The following is a 24,427-nucleotide window of genomic DNA, read 5'->3' as shown; positions in this document are numbered from 1 at the left end:
TGTGTACCCAAGAAGACTGAATGTTGTAATTAAATCAAAAGGTCCTTCAACAAAGTATTAGTTTAAGGTGTGCACACTTATGCAACCAGCTTATTGTACATGTTTTATTTTTTATATTTTTCCCCTAACAGATTTGTTTGTTTTTCAATTGAATTGTACAGGTTATAGGTCACATTAAAGGCGGGAAAAGTTTTGAAATGATTTATTGTGGTCTCATTTTTTATATATCACAAAAACCTTGCATTTTAACAGCGGTATAAACTTTTTATATCCACTGTGTTATATCTGTTTACTTGTAATATTTTGTGGAGCTTTTCTCCCCGGGCCTCCACTGAAAATGGGTTTTTGACCCAGTGGACTTTCCTAGTCAACAAATGTCAATAAATAAATACATTTCATTCCACGTGAATAATTTATCCAGTATGATCATTAATTTGCCCCTTGTCATACCTATGAAACTGTCCATTTCCAACATTAGTACTAATACAAATTTTATGTCATTTTCTCTGCAATTTTCCTACTTTTATTATTATTTTTACTCTCAGATTTTTCAGCCTGTTTCTCGGAAAACATACATGCACATACAACGGGTCATTTTCTCTTTCTTACAACATATAATAAGACAAATGAAAGGTGACTTTATGTATCTTTTCTGCTGCTCATACCTTACAGAATTGTACATATACCTGTAATATGCATAATCATATCATTATGTACTAGAAAATACCTTATTCAGTGGATATCAGCCATTTCCAAGACTGCAATAAAAGCTGTCATTAGTACTCATCAGATAAACGTTTGACACCTGTGATAGTCTGGGTTTTCTAAAACTATGCTTGGCAAGTCAGCAGTACCAATCACATACCAATTCAACTAGTTAGTCTGAAATGTATTTCAGACTTATTAGTTATCCAGGTACAAAATTCACAGAGCATATAGAATAATGCAACGGATCTAACAATGATGAAAATTAATTGTGACATCACAGTTGTGGTACACAGCACACTGAGATCTCACACACACACACACACACACACACACACACACACACACACACACACACATACACACACACACACACATACACACACACACACAAAATTCAGTGTAGAGTGTGCCATTAGATTATTTCTAATTTATTTCTTTTTGTAACCCTTAAAGCAAAGCTGCCATCCAGAATGCCTTTATTGATACTAGTGAATAGTCTCAACGTATGTCTAACAAACATTAGCTTTCGCATTCATTGGTGGCTTGTAAAGACAAAACAACATGGCAACATTAACTTTTCTTATAGACATCAGAATCAGTTTTAACAAGAATTGTAGCTTTCACAGACAAATCCATTTTGGGTCACATATACATGAGATCTATGATCTAGTTTTCAAAATGTCACACACTTCCCTTTGAAATACGTGATCAAAAAAGATTGAACTGAAAAAGCATGATTTGTACTTAATGTAGTTAAGTGATGCAAGACCAGTACCCATGAGTAATAATGGGAAAACTGCTGCACTTACTGATACATTTCAGACTAACTAGTTATCCGTACAAAATGCACAGAGCATATGGAGTAATACAACTGATCAAACAGCGAGGACATGGAAAGTAAACTGCAGCTGTGGAAGAAAATGAAGGCACTTCAGGCTGTATACACAATATGTTATACAGAATATGTAATTTTTTTTCCTAAAGTTTACTTCACAGAAAATCGCATTTGCTGCTTACTTAAAGAAAAGGGAAACATTTTTGTGAGCCATTGACATTTCTTTAAGTTTCTTTTAACATGCAGGTGTTTCATGCCAGTTTGAAGAATGTTTTTGATGGTAGTTTTTTATTAAGTTTTCTTCTTACATACACTCCCCTGCAGTTTATGTGTGTTGTGCCTGGTGATTTTCTGGGCACACTAGATTCACCAGCCAGATATGTATGCTGCAAACAAATAATAAAGAAGATTTTGAGTTTTGGCTTCAGAACTACTTTAAATAAGAAAAACAAAGCCTTTGCTTTCAAAATAAACTTAAAAATAATGCCTTCAGGGTAAATACCCACATGTCTGTGCACTTCATAACTTTGTTGCCTGCAGAAATATACAGAGACAAAGATACAGAAATACATAGACAGATATACATACAGATGCAAATACAGATGTGTACACAAACATTTGATAAATATATAGATGACGGTACTGCTACAGCTATAGCCAAAGCTGTAAAATTATAGATGAAGATATAAATATAGATATATAGTTTTATATATATATATATATATATATATATATATATATATATATATATATATATATATATATATATTCCCAGAGCTGTCAGCTGTTGGGGTTTGTTTATGACTTATCAAAGGCATGTCATGCACCCCTGTTTTACTTTAACTAATGCTTTAAACAGAAATTAAGGAAAGCAAACAAACTACATGGAAGATCAAAGTCAGCAGCGTGAAACCCAAAATACAAGGCTCAAAGGAGTAGTACAAAATAAATGACTCCTGGTAAAACACAAACCACAAACCACCACCATAAAAAAATCACAGGTTCTTTTATTAAACACAGAAAACTAAGACCTTTTATCCCTGTAATATTAAGAAAAGGTCACAGTCTTAAAACATGTCATTTTCATCTAGGTAAAATGAATGATTAATAAAATTTAAATATTAATATTCTTATTTCTAAAAATCAAATCTGTATGCTCTCTAAACATGGACTGAATATCTCTGCAATAAAGGGACCCCTATACAGGTAACTAGCCTGTTCTGTGTAATATTCAAAACCCCCATTTCTTTCCTGTTCCTCAACACTGCTTCACAGATGCAAAGATTTCAGCAAGAGCAAAAGCATTTATTAACAGGTTTATTATTTTGATCATTAGAGACTATGATTTTGCTGATTTATGTTATTTTTGAACTCTAATTAACTGCTAAGACCTATTTAGACAAATGTCAATTTATTTGACTCTGTATGATAATATGAAACTGATAATAGCAATATTCTTGCAGTATTTCTATTTTTGAGAGATACAGTACAAAAATGGGTGATAAATGGAGCTTACTCAAACTAGGGAAAGCAGTATAGCTATGTCCATGGGCGATGTTGCTGCAGTGACATAATTCTGCTTCCATGTTTTCTTAGCATTGACATTCTGTGGTCCTGAAGGCCGTGGTTAATTGCAATTGTTAACATACAGAGGAGGTCCAATAATACAGGTTCAGGCCATATTGTGTCAGCTGCGGTCTACCACCACCTACACAAGAGTAAGGCTCTAGCAACTATACATATCATCACACTGCCGTATTTAAATTTTTTTTTTACACCTATTGTCATTCTTCTCTGTGCTTAGTTGTACTTTCCATTCAAGACACAGACTTTGTTTTATTAAAGATGTTTGTCAATTTATCTTAGAAGCATGAAATTAATTATGGCATTCACTTATCTGCTTCTTCAGCAGTTTTGAACTTCTTTGCCCTGATCACTTATGTTTCTAAGAAGATAGAATGAGCGTGAAAAGCAGAGTAAAAAACTAATGACAGTATTGCTATATAATACATATGCTGGAAGTTACCATGTTGCAAAAAAGAACACTGTTTTGTGACTAAACAGACATAGGTGGAACACAATACACTGTGAGCAGCTTAAGGTAGATGAATATTTTTAATGAACAAATAGTAGCCAAGTCTCCATTATATATTGGATTTAATTTTAAGTAACACCTTTTTTGAATTTGAGTCTACTATCTGTCAACAAATATCTGGGGTAGCTATGGGGATCAAGGTTGCCCCTTCTTTTGTAAACCTGGTAATGTTCTGGTGTGAAAATCATTTTAATTAATCTTCCTTTATTTAGGTATGTGTCCTATTATTGGAGATATATTGATGATTTGTTTTTTTATTTGGAAGAGTAGTAAAGAAAAACTGATGAGTTTATTAAACAAATAAATGATAGTGTTAGATGGTTAAATTCTGAGGTTAGCAGCACAGACACCACCATTAATTTCCTTGGTATTGAGCTTAGTTGTGACTTTGCTAATAAAATCTTAGTAACATCTATGGAAAAAAGTCTTTTAGCAATAATTATAGGCATTTTTACTAGATCCCATCTTACTTTTATGAAGTTCAATATCTTTAGGGGCCAGGTAATTAGACTCAGTTGCATTATTAGTATTACTGAAGTTTTTTTTGAAAGTGGTTGACAATTTAATTTGCATCTTTATCTTGAGAGGTTATCCAGAAATTAAACTTAGGAAAACAGCTACAGAAATTATCAATCATAGAGAAGATAAATTTACGCCTAGTCTTTTGTCAGGTTTTATCCCAAAATCAGGTAAAGTTTTAACAAACAAGAGAGATAACAATAAACATCCAGCATTCCCTATACCTATGTATGCGGAAGGAGATGAGCTTAAGATAATTATTGACAATAACTGGAGAATTATTTTAGGCAATAAAGACTTAAGTGAAACAGTAAGCGTTAAGCCAACATTTGTTTACAGAAAAACATCTAATTTGAAAAGTGTTTTGGAACATAGTAGTAAACCAGGTATTGGTTGTAGAATTGGACAACTAGGTATGTATCCCTGTGGGGGATGCACTTTATGTAGATTTGTCTATCCAGAAAGTACGTTTTTCTGTAAGCATTGCAAATATCTGTTTGAACCAAAAGATAGATATAATTGTAAAAGTACAGGTTTAGTATACCTAGCCGTTAGTAGTTCTTGCTTTAATTTTTATGTAGTTAAAACCACAAGAGCCCTAGGATGTCATATGAGAGAACACCTTAGAGCAATCAAAAAAAAAGATTTGAATAATGCCTTGGCAAGACGCAGCATATGCTGTGAGCAATTTCATACATTTCAATTTTTAGTGTTACAAAAAGTTAATACAAGAAGTTTTATAGATTAGTTTAATAACTTTTTAGAAACGGTGGAACTTAAATGGCAAGTGCTTTTAAGAGCAGATGTTCCGCCTGGAATAAATGAAACAATTTCTATAAAAAGTCTTTTAAAGTACAAAGTATAGAATATTTGAATAGTTATATAAGTTGTTTTACATAGAGTAATGGTGGGGTTTGATTGTTGTATTTGATTCATTCAGTTCTTGTCTTTTTAACTGAGCAGTGTAATTTGATGATATCATGTGAAATGGATATTTAAAGTGTGATTGTATATTGAAATGTTATTTCTGATGAAGTTCTGGAAGTAAAAGGAATGAAAGCGCTAAATCAACTCCTGGTGGTTCTTTTGGATGTGTTTTAAGCAGTGACAGTGGTGTCTTCTCTTTCTTGTTTTTTCAAGTCTCCTTTATATATTCTGCAATAAAAAAAATTGCAAAAGCATGAGAAGACAAGCAGATGTTTAAGTATAAAAGTTAGAGTTTTAAGTATGAAAGTTAGAGTTTTAAGTATAAAAGTTAGAGTTTTAAGTATGAAAGTTAGAGTTTTAAGTATAAAAGTTAGAGTTTTAAGTATTTTCAAGTATAAAAGTTAGAGTTTTAAGTATGAAAGTTAGAGTTTTAAGTATGAAAGTTAGAGTTTTAAGTATAAAAGTTAAGAGTTTTAAGTATGAAATTTAGAGTTTTAAGTATAAAAGTTAGAGTTGTAAATATGAAAGTTAGAGTTTTAAGTATGAAAGTTAGTTTATCAGGCTATGTAGTCTGGTTATCAGTGGCGAGGAGCAGTGTCTGAATGAGTTCAGAGAGAACTGTTTTGGTGCAACAAACCAGAAAATGTAATAACCAATGTACTTAGAAAATGTGTATTAGATTAGATTAAAAATAAAATACGAGCAACATCCATAAAGGAAACAGTTGGATAATGTTTGCACACATGTACACTGGGCAGTGAAATTCCATGTTGACATCACTGCATGTCTCTTTAAGTTAGGGAACAACAAATTGTGCCCTAAGCCACCACAGGAGAGCTGTTGTGTGTTGCCATCCAGCTGCTGTTCAACTCCAGTAAAGAAAAAGATGAACATATTAGGTGTGGCACTTCCAAAGACTTCAGAAATCAGCTAAAAAAAACAAAACATACATTTATAGGTATATGTATGTGTATACATGTGCATGTATTTATGTGTGTGCATGTGTGTGTGTGTGTGTGTGTGTGTGTGTGTGTGTGTGTGTGTGTGTGTGTGTATGTGCGCATGTACATTTTTAAATTTGTTTCTTTTCTATGGTAGTGGATTCATCCCAGAAGACCCTTTTCAGCCACAAATCAGATGTAAGCACAAAAGTCCAAGTAATGAATAAGTATTGTTTCCTGGTAAACAAATGTTAAATAAAAAAATAAAAAAATAAATTGTAAAGTGTTAGTCATCAGTTCCCTTACCTTTGGCCATCATGTTGAAACAGTAATCAGTAGTTAAGAAATCTTTCTGTTTAGCACAACTGATTTGTAAAGGAATCTCTTTTTATTCAAAAGGTATTGTTTTTTCTTCTCTAGTCTGCCCTAATTAGAACAGTTATTGAGTACAATGACCTTTACAGCATGTACCCATTCAGACAAACCATGCAGTTAGAAAAGTCTGATGAAAACGTTTGTTGGCCTAAAAACCCTTAGCTAGCTAGACAGACTAGACACTCTAGTCCTAAACTAAGTGTCTTATAGACTCCTGCATGGAGAGCTATGCCTGGTAATACATGCAGTCAAATAGCCTATCTTAATAGATTTTTTATAGCTTCACAAACACATAAAGCAATGATACAGACATCCATCAACATATAAATAAACCACATTAGAATGATTGATTCATTTATTCAGTAGTATCCCATCTCTGAAACAGACTGTTCTTGCAAGCTAAGCAGACTGACATCTTTGGCTCCTGCAAGACTAAACTTTACTGGATGGGTACTTGCCAATTGATTTACTATCAAAATGTCGTGTGACAAAATAAATCCCATTCAAAACACCAAGAAATAATAGCAGAATGAAAAACATTCAACAGATAACAATGTTCAATCAGCTGAATGAATTCAGCAGATTCGACATTATTGTCAAACACATCACGTGATGTCCGTATAGGAGCACAGTTAAACTTAACTCCTACATCAAACATCACATTTTTGCAGGGTGGCAAGCCCCCCTGCACCCCCCCATGAGGGGCTGTGCCCCCCACATGAACATTCAGTTCCATCCACAGATAACCCCCATACCATTGAATTACAAACACTTTATTGACCATGCATGCTTTAGCTGTGTGATTGTGAAGAAATTGGCATAGCAAGGTATTCCAAATAGCTTCAAATAAATGCATGCAAGTTCGGCAAAGCCAGAATAATGACTGCTTAACATGAGCAGATGACAGCAGCTTTGGTCACTTTCATCCACAGAAATTTCCCTCATACCCAGCAATTAAAGCCCCATTTGTTGATTGTGTACTCCTGAGTCATCAGATTGTAATAAAATAATAATTGACCACATTATTGTATTTTAACCCCTCTAGACACAAGAAAGCACACACACAGCGACCCCCCCCACACACACACACACTCTCACACACACACACACACACACACACACACACACACACACACACATGCACACACACACGCATTTTTCCATAAATGATAGTGGAGCATTCACATGATAGGGATATAAACTTTATGGGAACAGACATCTTCATTGTAACCTCTTAACTGTGATGAAATTGAGGTTAATTATTATGCAGGCATCTGGTGGTTCTCATTCTGTGATGTGTCAAAAGCCTGTAACACTGAAGTGACATAATTTAAATAACAATGATGCAAATAGAGTATTGTTGTAAATAGTGTAAGTGATATTGTTTCTTAAAAACAGACAACCACATTTTAGTATTTGCTTGAGAGGCTTCTCACAGTCTTTTTTAATCAGCAGTTATTCCATTATAATGGTTAATATAATTAGTAATATGGTCCTGTGAGTCAAAGAAGTTGACCTCATAATGCAGGGGGAGTTTGTGCCTGGAAGAGTTATACTATGGAGTATGCTACAGCAAAGAAGACATTCCAAAATAACCCGAAGACGTCTGCACATCATCTACTATGAAACTACAAAAAGGATGCTGGTTTTAAGTGTTCTTGGATTGGATTAACATTTCTACAAGAGACAGTGGGATAAATTCAGAAAACTTTGGCCATTATATAAAAGGTCTAATCAAATACTATCAACCTAATGAAAATGATTAATTTCATTAACCAATGTGAGCTCATAGAGATTACTGTCAGCTAACATAGCACAAATAGTGTTTGTATAATCAGCATAAATCATTAGTACAACTCCATTGTCTATCAGACTTCATGATTTGGAGTCCTTTGGCATTTCTTAGCTCCAACAAAGCTTCCCTCTCAGACCTCGACAGATTAAAAAAAACTGGGGGCAATTGAGCACCTAAAATATTTCTAATCTCTTTCTTACATTTATCTGAAAATACTTGTGAAGTATGATGTAGTGATGTAGTAAGGAATTATATTTACTCTTTTTCTTAAGTTTATTAAGTAACCATTATTTTTGTCAAGTTGATAGCATTTTATTAGACCTTTTATATAATGGACAAATTGAAGTTAAGCTTTGAGTTTCCACAGGTTGAATTTCCCCAAAATGGGTCGATTTTTCGATATTCCAAAAACTCCTAAAATCATTGCTGAAGGAGATTTTCCTTCTTTTAGACCCATTATTTCAGCAGGTGGAGCAAAAACAGAATTGATTTTTATTTTTTTTTCAATTCTGTTATTAATCCTTTAGTCCAGAGTTCCCAGTTCTACTTGAGGGACTCTTAGGCATTGTTAGACTTATTGAACCAATATACTTATTCTGGTCATGGAAAATCCATGTTCACCTCGGATGTAGTTTCATTATATACCTGCATACTGCAGGACATGGGGCTAGAATTTTTCAGAAATTATTTAACAAATTTTATGAATTATGATTGCAGTTTTATCAATACTCTTTGTACTCTTGTTGAGCTTGTTTTAGATAATTTTTTTATAAGTTTAATGGAGATTACTTTAAACAGAAAAAAGGTGTGGCTATGACTGCAAGAATGGCGCCCTCTCATGCCAACGTAGTGATGAGTTGGTGGGAACAGGATGTTCTTTGTGCACGTACTTTATTTCACAATGTAGTATTTATAGGAGATATATAGATTAGTTGTTTTTTGTTTGAGAAGGTGAGTTGGAAGAATTTGATGCATTTGTTAGTGACCTCAGTGCTAGCAACATTTTTTGACTTTTACTAAAGGGTACTTAAGAACTGTTGTCAACTTTTTAGATATTGAAATCACAATTGATTTAGTTCTGGGCATTTTTCAGAGTAATATTTTTAGAAAGGAAACTTATTTTGTTTCTAACATTCAACACCCAGAATTCACAAAGAAGAATATTATTGGGGTTGATTTATTAGAATTAGTCATTTCATTTGTGTAGAAACCAACTTTGAAAATCAAATACTTTATCGAAAACAACAGTTTATTGATAAAGGTTATTCTGACCCCTTACTGGGTAACATAATTGGTGAGGTCAGAAGTATGAGAAAGACTAGATATTCTCCTATTTTGTTGAATGGGTATCACCATTCCAGTAGTCCCAGCAATCAGATTTTGGGTGATGATTGTGATATATTGATGTAGAGGGGGTTTCCTTTACCCATTTTGATAGATGTCCATAATCTAAGGACCATTTTAAACAAGAACTGGAAGATCATCTCAGGTAAAAGGGATCTTAGTGGTATGCTTGGTTTGGCACCTAGGTTCAGTTACAAGAAGAATTATGATCTTAAGAACTTATTTAAACAAATTCCTATAACTGACAATATTAGTAAATGGAGTATATTCTGTTGTAATGGTTGCAAACAGTGTAGGTATATTAATGAATGATCTAATTTTTGTCCTCAGGCACAATGGAACACAATTATGAGCAAAAGAAAGATTTACTTGACAGTCAACATTTTATTTAGCTACTTGTGATACTTGTCAATGTTTTTATGTAGGTAAGATTGTTAGGAAATTGTGCACAAGAATTTCTGAGCGTTTATTAGCCATTAAAACAAAAATGTTACAAATGTTTTGGCCAAGCATTCTTTAGTTTAAACCATCTTCAAGAAGTTTGTATTTTTTGTAATAGATCATTTAATTCCTAGTCCTTATAGTGGTGACTATAAAAATTTTTTTGGAGGTTAAAAGCTTAATTGACAGATTTTTCTGCAAGCTGAAAAGATGCTAGATCTTAAACAATCAATATTAAATGCCTTTTGAAGATATAATTTTTATATATTTTTGTATAGTTTTGTAATATTTTGTATGATTATACAGTGAATTATTAATAATTTATATGCATATTCATTTTTTGAGCAATTTAAAAGTTTATTGCTTAATTAATTGTTTTGGGTCATGTGACTGGTTTTGGGTATATAAGGGATTGTTTTTTGTTGCACTTGAGCTCTGAAGAAGTTGACATTAAAGGAATGAAAGCACTTAACCAAAGTTTCTGTGCAGTTGTCATTCATTTTCACCTGTATTTGTATATCATTTTATTCTATACCAGCCTACAGTAGTTCGCCAGTTTCAGCTGCCAGTTTTCCTGGTGTTTTTTAAGGTTTTGTCTGCAGTTTCTTATTGTGGGAAAAATCTGCTTTAAATAATTATTATGTTTCTATTTTATAAGACACAACTTATTGTTTACAGTGTATGTATGGCTCATTTGATACTTCTTCCAGGAATATGGTCACTGACAATGTCTTGAGGACGTTTGCCTGGTTGCATTCTCAGAACTTCCCAGATGATGTGAGAAATGAGATTTTAAATTTTAGTTTTTTTTTGTTCCTCTGCTGCAGAGGTTATCAAAAAGTGTGATGAAAGGGGTAAGTTGATACAGCAAATCTCTAATATTTTTCAACCCTTCCTTTCCAAATGTTCTAAGGGATTCTCTAACCTCTCAACCAATTTTAGCAAAAAAATAAATAAACAGGCTCAACAAAATGTTGGTAAACAAACATTTAAGAAGAAAAAGCCATGGATGGTGGTTCCAAAAAGAATTTAGGACCTCTCAAACCAAGGACAGTCCAAGTCAGAATGACTATGTAAGGGATGTTGTTCCACTTCCCCAACTACTGCCACCACCCTAGAAGTCCCTTTTCTCTCCCAGAAAGTCTGAATCTCCAGTTTTCTCTTTGGCAACAGTCTCCGGCAAATGGTTTCTAAAGATCATGCACCATGATTTCTGATGGCAGTGGAAGGAAACCCCTCCTTTCCAGGGGGTAAGTTCTTATCTACCAGACCAGACTCCTTTATTTCTTATTGTCCTCCAACACATACTGTACCAGGGAGAGAAAGAAACAGTTACTCCTTCCCAGTTTGGGAAGGGTTTTTATGTTTTAGCACAAACCAAAGAAACTGCTTGGAGACCAGTTCTAGATCTTTCTTTCTTTCTTTCTTAATCCTGTTTGTGATAGTGCCCAAGTTCAGAATGCTGTCGCTTCTCAACCTGTTAACTGTTCTTCCTCATTTAAGTTTCCTTGTAATGCTAGATTTAAAAGATGCTTATCACATCCCTATTCATCCAGACATCAAGCGTTTCTTAAGGTTCTTTGTGTCTGGCTCACATTATCAGTTCCCTTACCCTTTGGACTATCCTCTGCACCAAGAATGTTCACAAAGATTCTATCTCCAGGTATAGCTTGCAGGCTACAGGTTATCCACATGTTCCATATTTACATGACTTGCTTATCTTTGCAAAAACTTTTTTGTAGTCAGGAATCTCTCACTTGGGTGAGAGATCTGTTACACAAGCTGGGATTGTGAGAGGACATTCAAAAGTCTTTTTTGACTCCGTTCAAAGAGATGTTCTTTCACAGGAAAAATCTATATGTAGATCTATTCCTAAGGTTTTCAAATCAGACTTTGGTCACTGCAAGGGAAGACCTCGGGATTTTGAGCCTCATGGCATCTATGAGTCTCATGATACCCTTGGAAAGACTCCCATGTGAAAAAAAAAACAATAGTATTTGAAGTCTGTTTGTTCCGGGCACCAACATCCTTTGTCTTTTCCAGTCCCAGTGCCAGGGTTTGTTAGATGAGAAATCATTTGGTGGAGACAGCACAAATCCGTTAATCCAGGTCCCTCTTCTTCCTTTCTGCTCCAGTCTCCACAGACACCTCAGACTTTGCTTGGGAGTAATTTCAGGAGGGATAAATCTACAAGTTGTGTGGGACACCAATGACAGACACAAGCACATAAATATAAAAGAGATGCTTGTCCTGATCAAATCACTCAACTCTTTGAATTATTTTTGTCCTCAGGTCCTCTTCAAGTTGTTATAGACAATATTACAGTCATGTGGTACTGACAATGTAATGACAAGCAAGGTGGAGCCATGTTGTACCCCCTTTGTAGACTAGCCATGTTAGCTTGTGGTATAGCTTCACAGCACAATCTCACTCTACAGGCATCCTACTTTCCATCAGAACAAAACTTTGTGGCAGACAAGCTGAGCAGAAAAAGGGATGATCATCATGAATGGAAACAGATCAGGAGGTCTTCCAAGATTTGATTTATATGTGGGGAGTTTCTCAAGTAGACCTATTTACCTCCTCTCTGAACAATCAGTTGGCAAGATTTTGCTCCAGGATTCCATGCACAAAGGCATGGATGGAAATGTACATGCATGCTTTTCTACCTTTTCCACTGATATCCAGGATACTTCTGAAGATTCGGAAGGAATCCCCCAAGATCATTGTGGTGAGTCTTTTCTGACGAAGACAGCAATGGTTCTCCCTTCTCTTGGAAATGGCTAGGGGCAATTGCCACAACCTTCTAGATCTATCTACTCACACAAGATCAAGGGTGTTCAGCACACCCTGATCCCAGTCAGCTTCAACTGACTGCCTGGTTGATAAGGTCTTAATTCCTTTAAGACATCTGTTTACTGAGAGTGTGTAGCAGGTGCTAATGGAGGCAAGAAAGCATTCTATTAGAAAATAATGTATTTGTAAATGGATACGTTTTTCTAATTGGTACCAACAGCATTACCAGCACACATTCACGGCTATTGTTTCTCGGGTTTTACAATATTTGTGTGAGTTTGTATCCTTTGGTCTTTCTTAATGCTCTGTCAAAGTTCATTTATTGGCTTTTTCAGCATGTCTGCCCATGGGGCTTCCTCTGTCAGTGCATGCTCATGTTAAAGTGTTTTTCAAAGGGGTTGCATTAGAGGCCTCCAAGAAAAATGGTAGCCCACACCTTGGGATCTTAATTTTGTGTTACAGAAGCTAGCACTTGCTCCATTTGAACCAGCTAATCTAGTTGACTTGTGGTTTGTAACATGGAAAACTATTTTAATGATTGTTCTGATCATTACAAGTAAGAGTATATGATGAGTCAACCTTATCTCATTTTCCTCAGAGATGGGGTTTATATGAAACTAATCCTTCTTTTATACCTAAATCTATATCAAAGTTTACTTTAAGCCAAGCTATTCATCTCCCTGTTATCTCTTCTGAACCTAAAAATGAGTGAGATAGGATAATCTATATTTTGGATGTCCACAGACAACTCAGGTACTGTCTTAGCAGAATTGAGTCTTTCAGATCTTTGGATCAATTGTTAATTTCTTATGAAGGTAAGAAGGGACAAACTGTGTCAAAATAGGCTATTTCCAAATGGTTGTCTAAGGTTATTACCTTTGTTATACTTACCATAACAAAACTGTTCCAGGCAGGATTATGGCAAACTCTACCAGGGCCTTGACTTCTTTGGCTTTTTGGAAAGGGTTAAATTCTAGAAGTATTCTACAAACAGCAACTTGGTCCTCTATACAAACATTTACAAGGCATTACAAGTTTGATTCCTTCTCTAGATCTAGATCAGGCTTTGCCAGAACCATTCTCCAGGAATTCCAGGACCCTTCCCTTTCCACCTCCCAGGTATAGGAAGCTACTCATATAACTACTCTTGGAGCTCCAGTACCCTTCCCTTTCCACCTCCCAAGTATAGTAATCTACTTATTTAACTTATATAGGAGCTCCAGGACCCTTCCTTTTCCACCTCCCAAGTATAGTAAGCTACTCATATAATTAAGGCTACTGCAGCAGTGATCAATATGGTGAACATAACATGGTTGTGTAAGTAAACTTACCATAAAAGTAACTGTTCAAATGACCACTGTTGCAGTAGCCGCTCCCTCACTCCATCCACCCCCCCCTTGTTTTTTGGATTGTTGTTTATGCCTGAATGTTGTCACTTTATTTTTTGTTGTTCCTAGCATTGTCCTTTCAGGTCTCAGCCTCCCTCTCTGTGTTGGCATGAAAGATGTGAAGGGATTGGCACCCAAACCGTTTTTTTTTTTTTTTTTTTTTCTTTTTAGACAACTCACCTCAAGCTAACTAAAGGTTTAGGTGGGAGAAAGATGCCTTAAACCTTTGGAAACTGCCACGTTGTTATATCCTTGAAAGGATATAACCCATATAGCTAAGGCTACTGCAGCAGTGAAACGATAATGCAAACCTCTACCTTTATGGTATGTTTACTTTTTCAACTGTATTTTTGCTTGACAGGTCACAGTACACAACAGAAGTATTTCTCCCTTGTCTGCCACCTGTACTGAGCATATTTATTATGTGATCAGCATGTTTATTATGTATATGTACAGTTTTATTGTCAAAACTGAAATTGCTTCACTGACCACAAGGTCTTGTTAAAGAACTTGGTATTCTCTTATGTCATACTGCATATGAGGATGGCTTTTGGCTTAGACCCTCCACCAGATGTAATAATCAAACAGAATGTTGGCAGACTTGTATAAGCAATGCCAGATCATGGTCAAATGGGGCCTAGATAGTGTCAGGGATTGGGCCTCTCACCCCGCAGCCATTCCAGTGTCCCATTACTTGGCCATTTCTCCCCAGTTGCCATTGTTCAAACCCTTCAGTGTGCATACTATTTTAATCTTTGCTTTTACAGTGATTCCAGAGATTTAAATTTAATTTAAAACTTTTACTTCAAATTTTGGAACATAAATACTAATGGCCATTTGCTAAGCAAAACAAAACAGACTCGCATTGAAAACAGGCATAACTTGAATAGGTTCATAGGTTCATAGGTAGGTACTAGGCTATCGGCCCAAGGGCCTATGTAAGCCTAGCCAGCAAGGTTACGTAGCTTACGCCACCCAAGAAAGTTATTTTCCTGTACCACTGTCCAGCAGAGACACAGAAGTGATCCCTGGGGTGTATTTCCTATTTCCCATCCACTCATCAAAATTTTTCTTGAAGAGTGCTAATGAAGAACTTTGCATGACATAGATGGGTAGCTTGTTCCAGAGTATAGGAAGTCTCTGGGACAGGAATCTATCCCTCCAGTGTGTCCTGTTTATTGTGGTGACAAGGTTTAGGTCCCTAGAGCATGTAGCTCAGAGAGATTGGGATTTCTTTAGGTATAGCATGTCCAACAGCTCTGGGTTTGACATAGCTTTATATGTTAGGCAGCGATCACCTCGGAGTAGGTGATATGCTACGGAGTAAAGCTGGAGATTTTGGAGGCGGTCAGTGTACGACATTTGTTTTTGGCCAGTAATCCTCTTTGTGAGGTACTTCTGTGGCCTTTCCAGCTGCTGCAGATGTCTTGTGAGGTACATTCCAAAAGGGGCATTGTACTCTATAATGGGTCTAATGAGTGATGAGTAGAGGGGAACAATGACCTCTTTTTTCATGGATGAAAACCCTTGTATGATGAGGTGTGCCACGTAGAAGGACTTCCTGACTACTGTGGTGATGTGACTATCAAAGGAGAGACTATCGTCCACCTGGGTCCCAAGATCTCTTATCACGCATTCGGTGTTAATTAGATTGCTGCCTATGTGGTAGTTCGTGGGTACAGAGTTTTTACCAAAGGGGATGACACTGCACTTTTTGGCATTGAGCTTGAGGCCATGGCTCTGACACCAGGCATCTGTCTCAGTGAGGTCCTTCTATAGGATGTCCACATCATTTGGGGTCTTGACTATGGCTCCTAGTTTGCAGTCATCTGTGAACTTCGTTAGCCAGAGGCCTTCTGTGTTAGCCTGTACTTCAGAAAAGTAGATACCAAACAGGAGAGGTCTCAGGATGGAACCCGGTGGTACTCCACTTGTCACTGCTTTGAGGTCAGATTTGGAGTCTGCAACTTTTACAGTGTGGGTTCTGTCAGTGAGCCAGTTGGCAACCCATCTTGTGATGTAGGGATTTATACCTAGTTTAGTGAGTTTTGTTATAATTCCAGAATGGGGGATGGTGTCGAAAGCCTCAGCGAGGTCAAGATAGGCTATGTGAACCACCTTACTCTCATCCACGCCTTTGGTGACTGCCTCAAAGAAGTCGATCAGGTTCAGGAGGCATGATCTACCTTTCACAAACCCAAACTGTGTGGGATCGAGAGTTTGGAGGTTATCAATGTCTTTGTTTATGAGTTACATGATGATACGTTCCATGGCCTTGCAGACCAGGCTCATCAGGCTAATAGGTCGATAGTTCCCGGGATCAATGGTGGCTCCCCCTTTGTGGAGTGGGATAACTGTTGCTGTGCACCATTCAGTGGGCACAAAGCCTGATGCGAGGCAATTATTGAACATGGTGCTTAAGTGGGGAGCCAGTTTGTTCTGAAGTTCATGTAAAACACAGCCTGGGATGTTGTCCAGTCCCATGGATGCTGTGTTTTTGGCTTTAGAGAGTGCAGCTTTTACCTGCATAGTTGTGATTACAGGGACTCTGCATTCTTCCTGTACAGATATGGGCCCTTTAGTTGGCGAGGGGGGGTGAACCTATCTGCCATGATGTTGGCTATATTGGTTGGTTCTGTAATTTTTGTGCCTTTGTGCTGTAACTCAGAGCAGATCTGGGTGTTGCCATCTAGATTCTTGACATAGCTATAGAATGCTTTGTGGTTGTCCTTGGATTTAGTGGCAATTTTGTTTTCGTAGCTAGCTTTGGAGGATCTTATAAGGGATCCCAGCAAAAGTACCAGTAAATTTCTCTTCCTTCGAAACTCACATTCATTCAAAATGCATCTGGCTAGTGGCAGATTTAGTGTACCTTGCGCACCAGGCTGTTTTCAAAACATTGCCCCCAACATACACACACACACACACACACACACACACACACACACACACATAAATGAGTAATTTCTTATTCATCTTCCCAATTGTTTTAAATTATATTTCTTGTTTAATTCAGTAACATTTGTTACAAGTGTATTTTAAATGTGTAGTTTTGAATATTTTTTTTCTGGTATGCAGTGATACATACGCCATGAACCAATAATGAAAAAAAATACCCATTTCAGAACATTTCAGGCATAAAGACCACTCAAACTGATGTCATTACACTTCACCAATTTCCATTCTCAACAATTATGGTCAGTTTATTGACTGTGTATGCATTAAATGACTTTAACATAGCGAGACAGCTTTAAAAAAAGCAACGGAGAAAGGAAGATCTCCGTTGCTTTTTTTTAAGATATCTCGCTATGTTAAACCCATTTAACATAGCGAGATTACAGCAACAGAGTTCTTCCATTCTCCCTTGCTGTATAACACACACACACAAAAAAAAAAGACTTGTACTAATGGAAAAAGTCTGGGCGACCATAACCTTTTTCCATTAGTATAAGTCTGATTTACAACAGGCGTGCTGACCAATCAGCGTGCATGTTTTGGAATATTAATGGGGGAGGTCATTGTATAATTGCTAACAGCCCATTGGACACAAGTGTCTGTTTTCAGTAGTAGCCCAGGAGTACTGTCTGATGAAGTAATTTGGCAGAGTCACACTGAAGACAAATGAATGCTCAGGAAAGCAGCTTTTTTAAAAGCTCATAGTCTTCCTCATCTGCACCAAGAGCTAGTGTGCCCAAAAAAAAAACAGTTAAATAAAAAATGTATTCCTGGGTAAAATATTAACATGAAACTAACAGACTTTATGCTGTCCAATTTATTCACAACTAAATAATAAACATACTGTCAACATTCAAAAGAACAAGAAAACCAAAGGTCACAAGCAAAGAATATGTCTTATATGATGATGATGCTTCTGTTTACTACAATAAGACTCCTTCCTTTACACCACAACTACTCTGGTTCATAGACAGCTACTGGGGCTTGTAGTCCAGGGATAATTGAGGAGTCTGTTTCAATTTTCCAGTTGCCCCAAAGCACCATATGTTTAAGTGACTTCCTCAAGGGCAGGCATAAATATAACGCAAAATCAGAGATGTTGCACAAGACTGGAGACAGATAATGGTGGTCTACTCTAAATCACATAAAAAGATAACAGAACAATGGGTTTTTCATCAACATTTATTTTCTGAACCACAAATGCAATGAAAGTGTAATGACTGACTGCAATCTTCAGTGACTTACCAAAGAAAACAAAATAAGTTAATGGAGGTCTGGCAGTTGGTGTGTAGGATTAAGGCTCTTGCCTCCCATAGTTACAGTACAGGGTTTACCTCTGAGCAAGTCACTTAACAAGACAGTGCTCTCTAACCAGGGCATTTCACATTACACACACACACACACACACACACACACACACACACACACACACACACACACACACAAATACGCACACATACTTAACTAGACAGTGGGGCCGCACAGAGCATCTGTTAGGTATCTGGATTTGCATCTGCTAATGTAGCAAAAAAGGTTTGCTGTAAAAGAAAAAAAACATTGCTTGTTTGAGATAGCATGCGCACGTTTGCTATGCATCCATTATGTGCATCTGTTAACAGTGTAGAACAAGGTTTGTTATAAAGCAAAATAAAAAATCTCTTTCTATCCTGCTGACCTACTTTCAGTGTTCCGAGAGTTAAAAAATCTTGCGCCAGTTCCCGAACCTCTCCATTTGTGCTGTGTCCTAGCTCCCTTGGCTCAAAGCATTTGCAATGGAAGAGACTGCACACCAAGTAGGAAATTGTTTCTGAAATGTTTTAGAACCTAGCAGAAAAATAATTCTGAGATTTAAAGTGCGCAGCAAGAAAACTGTTTCAGGATTATGCCCTTGTATCACATAACCTTACCCGTACTACTATTAACTCCCCAAATTCCTCTCTGATCACATGCTGGAGCTCTGATCCCCTGTAGGCTTGGTCATCTGAAAGGGTACTTTTAACTGTAGAATCTTACTTGATATATTTTCTTCTTACCAATGTATGACTGACATTGTCTTTTTACCCATGTTCTATATCTTCTTTTACCTGGAGTGTTTTTATTAATTTCTTGTTATATTACTATGCTCAGCATACATGATGTAACCTGTTTTGTGTATTATGCTGGCTGTACTGTATTTGTATAACTTGATGTTGGAGCTTTTCTCCCCGGGCCTCCGCTGAAAATGGACCTGGTCCAGTTGGAATTTCCCAGTTATCAAATGTAAAATAAATAAATAAATAAATAAATAAAATATTCCTAGGTTTATAGATATACACTAGGCTAATGACCACTAGGGCCCTTAAAAGCCTAACCGCACAACCAAAATGTGACCCACACATTTGACTTATATCTGATTTATAGGTGGTAATCTAATAACTGCCTGTGTCTATTGGAGACATAAGAGCCAAACCAGGGGTGAATATCTAATTATCCATCCATTGGTCCAAGTTACACTTAGATAAGGGTAAGGAGCCTGTTCCAGAGAATGGGAATTCTCTGAGAAACATATCTGTTTCTCAACACCTCCTATTTATGTTGCAAACAAAATTTAAATCTTTTAATGTAGTAGTTCTGATGTTGTTTATTTTCTGGCTGTGCAAAAGACTCATCAAAACAGTGTCCAGGGATGTTTTGTATGCCAGGCAAAGATCACCTTTCAGAAGTCTGTATGACGCTGAGTAAAAAGACAAGGCTTTGATGTGATCAGCATAGGACTTTGTGTTTACTCCCTGTACTCTTTTTGTAAGGAATCTTTGTGAACATTCCAGTTGCTGCATGTAGATATCAGCTGGTCATTTTATCCAAAAAAATGGATAAGATCTCAATTATATAACTAAAAAGATGTACTTAAATTGTTTATATCCTACAGATCAATATATTAATAATGAAATGACAGAAATGTTAGCCAGTCATACATTTAAAAAGGCTTTGCCTGCTACTTTATAAAAGTGGGTGTTTCAGATTAACCCACTGAAAATTTTGCACATGTACAGAGAAATTGCTATGCAATGAAACTATGCTTAAAACAGAACAGTCTACACCTGTGATAAAGTCTGGATCAGTTTCTGGTAAAAAACAGTAGTATCATCGGTAGGAATACTTTTTTTAATGTGAGAGAAGGGGTCTTATAGTTAGGTTTTGGTGTAATAATGATCACACTGTTATGCCTGTAAAAATGTAACCAGTGAAAAGCATGCTACTGATGATACTGAACCTATGAAATGCTATAAATTGTATGCAAGGATAACTGAGTCAAGCGTTTGCTGTTGTGGTATTGTTAAATTAGGTGTGTTATCTTAATTGATGACAAGGAGCTATAAAGATTTTAGACTCAGAAAATTATACTTTTAAAGATTTCTAAAGGCACAGTATGTTTTAATAAGATGACACTTACAAAAAGTATTTGAAGTAATCTGTATTCACAGAGATAAAAAAACAGACTTCAGTTACTTAAATAGAAATACATGCTGGGTTTAGAAAGGTAGCTCATCCTGACGTTGCAGTTCCATATTTAACAGGCTAAGGAAAGATTATACCCACTTTAGAGATTTGTGGATGCAAGGGAAAGGAGATAATCTTTTTGCTAGTCCTCATTAGTATGGGCAGGGAAATCACCAAGAAAGTAAACTACAGATACACCTCTGCTTAACCTGAAAAAAGAGGGGGGGGTAACCACCAAGAACAGTCATACAAAAGTATCAATCTGGGAAAGATCAGGGTATGACATGAGAAAGCCCTAAAAGGTACAAACATTTGGCAAAGGATATATATATATATATATATATATATATATATATATATATATATATATATATATATATATATATATATATATATATAGTATTTGTTTGTGTCTTTCGGCTTTTCCCAGTTAGGGGTCGCCACAGCGGAACTCCGGTCCACTAATGATTGGCAGTAGATTTTTACGTGCCGAGTTGCCGGCCCTGATGCACAACCTTCAACAAAGGTATGCCCATTCATGCATGTCTCAACACAGAAGACGCTCTAGCTGAGAATCGAACAGGACAACGTCTTACTGTGAGGCGACAACGCTACCGCAGCACCATACTGCTTTTAATCGAATACCACTTATTCGAAAAAGAGCAGTAGACCGCTCAGTTACACGAAAGTACACTTATTCGAAAGTAGAATGAACCGGTAAAAAGATTAAAAAAAACAGAAAACACTTATTAACATTACATTGAGTGGGGGCTTTGCCCCCCCCCACACACCCCAATGTGGGGGGGGCTGCGTCCCCCACACCCCACCCCTACTAAAATGTACCACCTCCAAGATCGCACTACAGTGGGGAACAGGTAAATTCCCTATTCGCCACTGTAGTGTGCCTCGGCGCTTCAGTTTCCCTGAACGGTTCATTGAACTGTGCTTTGTGGAAGTGCACTTTCAATTAAGTGTACTTTCGTGTAACCGAGGGTCCACTGTTCATTTTCGAACAAGTGGATTGTCGGTCTTTTACAGTATATATATATATATATATATATATATATATATATATAGAAAAAATTTCCCCTTTATAATCTCGAAATACTGAAATCTCGAATTTCAGTATCTCGAGACCACAAAGGCAAATTTTTAAAATAGAAAAATTGCATAATCTCGAATTCGAATATCTCAGATTCACGGTTATGGCTTTACGCTATGTTGCGTGTGGTGGTTTTTGTGGATGGTGTCCGGTGTGTGTGGATGTAGGTGTGATTTAAGGTAAGTGAGTGTTTTATAAGGGTTTTGGGTGGTAGTTTGGATGTATGTGAGTGTGTTTGTAAGTTGTAAGTGTGGGTTAGAGTAGGCAAGTGAAAGTATGAGTGTGTAAGTGTTGGATGTGTTGGTGTTTGTATATGTGTGTTGTGTGTGTGTGTGTGTGTGTGTGTGTGTGTGTGTGTGTGTGTGTGTGTGTGTGTGTGTGTGTGTGTGTGTGTGTGAGGAACTGTAGAATGTCTGGGTGTGAGTTTGCTGTCTTTTCCTGTTTGTGCGATCTCAGAGTTAGTATATATAAGTAGGGGGGGCGCAACCTCCCACATGGGGGGTGCAGAGGGAATTGACCCTCTGCTTATATGTAATTTAGGTGTGTTGATGTGTGTTATTGTGTTTGTGTATTTTTTTTTTTTTGATTTGTTGTAGTGTGAGTAGGATGGTGCATGTGTTGTGGGTGTATGGTGTATTAATGTTCGCGATTTTGTGTTTCACGGTTTTGGGGTTTCTGGATTATGAGCATTCGCCTTTATAGTCTCGAGATACTAAAATTTGAGATTTCAGTATCTCAAGATTATAAAGGGGAACCATGTATATATATATATATATATATATATAGAGAGAGAGAGAGAGAGAGAGGAAGAGCTCTCATCATTTAAACAGTTATATCAGAATGTACCTAGGCAGAGCAACCTGTAAGAGCAGTGCCAATAGAAGGAAGGGAGTTTTTTTGTCCTTACAGGCTATTGCATTGTTCCCAGTTGCACTGCATGTGTGGCATGCTTCTTGTTTAAATGTGTTCTTTTTGAAGCTGTGTGCTGTTTGACAAGAAACTATTACAGACTGCCTAATTTGCAACTGCTGAACATTTGCATTTGCTGTTTGTACTGCTCAGTTAATATAGCTTTCTGGTGGCATATAGAACTTTTCATTGCGTTGTTAGAAATTTGAAGAACCTTCATTAAAGTACGCATTTAGTGTTCGCAAACACAGGGAAATTTGACCTTTTTATCTATCCCCCTCTTAATTTATTGCATTTGCAATAAAATTATTGTTCTCATATTTCTAAGTGTGCCACTCAGCATACAGCTTATACAGAGTATGTGCTGTTCACATTTTAGTTTTCTGTTTCCCTCTCTTTAGGTTGATGCATGTCCTAAAATGCCTTGTTTGATATGACAAGGGCTTTCCGATATGATGACCATTGCCTTATGTTTTAACACCGAAAAATCTGGGTTCTGATGATAAGAGTTATAATATTGTTCTGAAGCTACCTTTCTGAATGGAAACTGTTGGTGACCATAGGATACATTATCTCTGATGTGGACACTTCCATTCATGGTGTTCCTCAAGGCTTGGACTTGAGGCCAACACTCTTCTTCCTCTCCTTAAGCAACTCATCTAGTGAATTACTCCAAGTTGATATGACTGTTTACCTGAGTGGCCTCATAATTCTATCTGCAGGGAAAACTATGACAGTCGTACATGAAAGACTACTAAGGGACAGTATTCTGCTCTTGTACAATAATGTAGCTATTAATTTAAAAAATGTATGGTAATGAGATTTGTGACAAGTCAACACCTAAATGATTTAAGTTCTGATCCAGTTAATCAGGTAACCCAAAATAAATAATACAGGATCAGTCTTTCTCCTTTAAATGTCATGTTGAAATGACATTTGATAGGCAGCTTAATGAATGTAAACTCTTCTATAAAATTTCAAATTGACTTAATCCCTAAGCTTTGCCAACTCTGTATATCAGCACAGTGGTTCCCAAACTGGAATATACTCTGCTTCCTATAAGACCAGAGTCTTAAAAGCTACAATAATAAACATTTGGAGGTTCATCTTCCTTGCTGACTGTAGACTGCAACTTTCTTTTGTGCTGGAGAAGGCCATTTGATTGCCATTACTGGTAGACTCCCCCCACCAGCTACCTTCACTCACATTCAAGCTAATCAAAATGGAATGCTGCCCTCCACTGGCTGATAGATTAGCTATTTAAAACTCATACCGGGAAAAGCTGAAAGACACAAACAAACAAACAATTAGTCATCAGTCAACGCACAAAAAGAAGGGCACTTACCCTTATTGAACTGTCTTTCGACTTAAGAGTGGGTAAAAATGGGTTTTTAAAGATTGCTCTAAAATTTCAAAATTAATACAAGTTTACCAGACTTCAGATGAAGCTGGCAGAACATCTTACACTGTAAATAGATGCAAATGCTTTACAGACGCAGGCTTATTCATAAACATGATGGTTACTTTGAGTGAGACCTTCAGAATACTATAATGCTTGCTTTTTAGATAGCTAAACACTATGTTTGTGGAAGTGTACTTTGATTTACCTATGCATTTGTCATTCCACGGGATTCAAGAAGCTCAGCACAAGGACGGCTTTAGCCTTGCGCTGTGCGTCCTCACTACAGATGACACAGCAGCGCCATATGAATATGTATGAGGGCACACCGCTGCACCCTTGACGTACACAGGAAATGTGTGCAAGTGCAGGAGGCGTGTACAAGTGCTCTACGGAGGCGTAAACCTGCCCCAACACT

The 24,427-nt window shown here is 36.8% G+C and overlaps 1 protein-coding gene across 1 annotated transcript in view; it reads left to right on the top strand.

Annotated features, from left to right (window-relative positions):
• GPR156 (G protein-coupled receptor 156) overlaps positions 1-24,427 on the top strand; it is a 1,210,147-nt gene that overhangs the window by 896,250 nt on the left and 289,470 nt on the right. The gene's annotated exons all lie outside the window — the stretch shown is intronic.

Source organism: Protopterus annectens, chromosome 5.part0 (assembly GCF_019279795.1).
Source record: "Protopterus annectens isolate FY-2018-M chromosome 5.part0, PAN1.0, whole genome shotgun sequence".
NCBI classification, from domain to species: Eukaryota; Metazoa; Chordata; order Ceratodontiformes; family Protopteridae; genus Protopterus; species Protopterus annectens.
This window is presented reverse-complemented; position numbering and strand designations above follow the sequence as displayed.